This window comes from Fukomys damarensis, unplaced genomic scaffold (assembly GCF_012274545.1).
Source record: "Fukomys damarensis isolate Sample0158 unplaced genomic scaffold, DMR_v1.0_HiC HiC_scaffold_25, whole genome shotgun sequence".
Taxonomy (NCBI): Eukaryota; Metazoa; Chordata; class Mammalia; order Rodentia; family Bathyergidae; genus Fukomys; species Fukomys damarensis.
In genome coordinates this window covers 36,471,793-36,474,875 of record NW_022900937.1, presented here as the reverse complement: position 1 = coordinate 36,474,875, position 3,083 = coordinate 36,471,793, and positions in this window count along the sequence as shown.

Genomic DNA, 3,083 nt, shown 5'->3' with positions numbered 1-3,083 from the left:
GGCCTGGCGGGGCTGGGGAAGAGACCCTGGCGCGGGGCCAGGACTTCGTCAGCAGAGAGTGAAAGGCGCGTGCTTAACTGGAACCGGCTCACCAGCCTTCCCCGAGCGCGCGTGAAGAACACAGATATTCTCTCCGGTGGTGGTGATGCTGTGTGTCATCCCAGCACCCTGGGAGGCCGAGGCGGGAGGGTCCCAATTTGGAGCGCGGAGCGAGCCATTTAGAGCCACCCTGTTTCAAGGAGGGAGGCAAGGAGGGAGGGCTGAGGATGTAGCTCAGAATGAAGGCCCTGGTTCAATCCCGGATACCGCACAAAAAAACTTTTTGGAAGTGAGCAAGGCAAGTGTTGAGCCTATTTCTCGGAAGGAGAAATGAGCACAGATCAGTGACAGACCCCTGCCCTGCAGCCCACAACCCCAGAACGCCCTGCTGGGAGAGAGGAGAGCGGGTGTGACCTTGACTCCGGTGCAGTGCTGATTACCTACCTGTTTGCTGGGTTTTTTGTTTTTTTAAACCTGTTTGCTGTTTTAGCCCTGGATTCCCCAGAGCCTGAACTTGAGCCCAACTGGGGCTGCACCCTAATTAACCAAAAGTCAGCTCACTTCTTAGGACTTTTCAAACTTCAGTGCATAGTACTTCCCAGCACTCTAGGAGGATGATGCAAGAGGATCACAAGTTCCAGTCCAGCCTGGGCAATTTAGTGACTTAATGAGACCCTGTGTCAAAATTTTAAAAAATTATTTTAAGGGCTGGAGGTATAGCTCAATGTGGTGGCCCTGGGTTCAATCCCCAGCACTGGAAAAGAAAAAAATTACCTCCAAGGAGAAATACCAGCTTTCAAAAGGACATATTGTTCCATATGTTGGCACACACCTGTAATCCCAGCACTCAGGAGGCTGAGGCAGGAGGATCACCACAAGTTCGAGGCCAGGCTGAACTACACAGCTAGACCCTGTCTCAAAACAAAAGGGAAATATTTACCACGGATATTTTATAACCCTTTCAGAACATGAAATTTGAAGTGAGTTGTGCTTATGTCTCCTCCCTGGTGTGCCCATCCCCTGCCCAGGAGAGAGGGACCAGGCTCTCCAGAGGGCTAGGAGAGGCTGTTGGAGTTGGGTGGCCTCCAGGCCTGTCCTGCACACGGGCTGAGCTGCTCAGGGATCCTAGTCTGTTTGACAGCAGTGAGGAGGGGACCCAGAAAGCACTTTTCCCAGTCTGTCACCCCATTTGGGAATGAGGAGCATCATAGCGCCTCCCTCAGAGTCTATTCTGAGCATTCACTGGCTCTCATGCATGCGTCCCTGGAGGACAGAAGTGATGTTACCAGATCAAATGCAGGCCACCTATTTTTTCTTTTTCTCAGCCCTCTTAAAAAAATTATTTTGAGACAGGGTCTTTCTAAGTCTATGTTGTCCAGGCTCGGTTCCAACTTTCAGTCTTCCTGCCTCACCCTCCCAGAGTGCTAGGGTTATGAGCTTGTGTCCAGCAGAGAAGACTGTTAAGTATCCACTCTCTCAGAGCCAGGTGTAGTGGTGCACGCCTGCAAACCCCTCCAGCACTCTGGAGGCTGAAGCAGGAGGATCACATGGAGCGCAAGGCCAGCCTGGGCTACATAGTGAGACCCTGTCTCAGAAAACCAGAATATTTTAGTCATCCTTGGGGACTCGAGTCCCGTCAAGGAGGTGGATGCAGGGAGCAGCGCAGGGAAACGCTGTTGAGTGCGTACGAGGGAAAGCTGTCATTTGGGGGCACAGTGAAGGCCCCATCCACACTTGGTGCGTTGGGGCTTGGTGTGGTCACGGCTGAGTGAGAGAGGAGGCTCGCAGGGCTGTGTTCACGATCTCTTCACGAGCATCTGCGTGAGTCAGTGAGCAGACAGACGAGACATGTCCGACCAGAACAGGAATGCACTTTAATGGGTGAAGAGGGTTAGCTCTCCCCTCCAGCTGGAGGAGAGGAAGTCTTTCCAAGCCCAGAAATTACACCCAGTGTGACTGCTGCCACCAACAAAATAGAGATGGGAGGCATCCAGCCAGCCGTCGCCCATCCATCTATTCTCTGTCTACCCCCCCACCCCACTCCATGTACACACCCGTTCATTCACCCGTCTATCTGTCATCTGTTAATTCATCATCCACCCATCCATGTACCCATTCATCCATCCACCTTTCCATCCATCTATTCCTTCATCCATCCATGCACCTATCCACCCATCCATCCATCCATCCATCCATATATTCCGTATTTATTGAACACCTACTATGTGCCATGATTCTCCAGCAGTTTAGGAAACTTCAGTGAACTAAAGTGACACATCACTGCCAGAGACCCTGTGTAGTGAGGAGTTAACTGCACTGTCTGTTCCGGGTGGTTTAATTGCATGGCCACAGCGGGGAGAGGGTGAGAGGTGCATTCGGGGCGAGGAAGGATAAAAGCTTGGATGAAGACACCCCAGGAGGCTCTGTTGAGAAGGTGATGTGGAGCACAGACTTTGAGTGCAGGCAGGCTCTGGAGCGGCCCTGTCACCCTGCGGTTCAATGTGGAGACAGTGCCGGGGACAGGTAGCAGCCAAGGCACACCAGACCCTGCGTCGCTGAAGGATTCGCAGGGCCAGAGCTCAGAGCTGGCCCGTGGAGCAGGTGACAGGTAGGACGGCCCTGGAGAGGCCCTGGGTCCCACTGAGAGGGGGTGTGTGGCAGGGTCTGGACTCTGAGTAAGGTGCAGTCTCCCCCAGGGACACAGACCTTGGTCCCCCCCAGGAGTTTTTCTACATCTCTCCATCTGGCCCAGGGCTACATTGCATCAGGGAAGACAGAAGCCTTGCCCTTAAGTTCTGCTTCATGGAATGGCTGTGGTTTTGCCCTTGGGGCCACCAAGGCAGCTGGCTTGCTTGGAGTATCCACAGGGCCTGACAGCCGGTGGGGGTACCATGGTGCTGCTGCTGGGTCCCCAGAGATCGAGGTCAGGGACAGACTGGTTCGGAATCGCAGAGAGCTTCATCCTCAGCCTCCGGCAATCCTGGATTCTCCATGTGGTGTCTTCAGGCCTGCAGAGTTGCTTTCGTGGAAACACAAACTCAGAA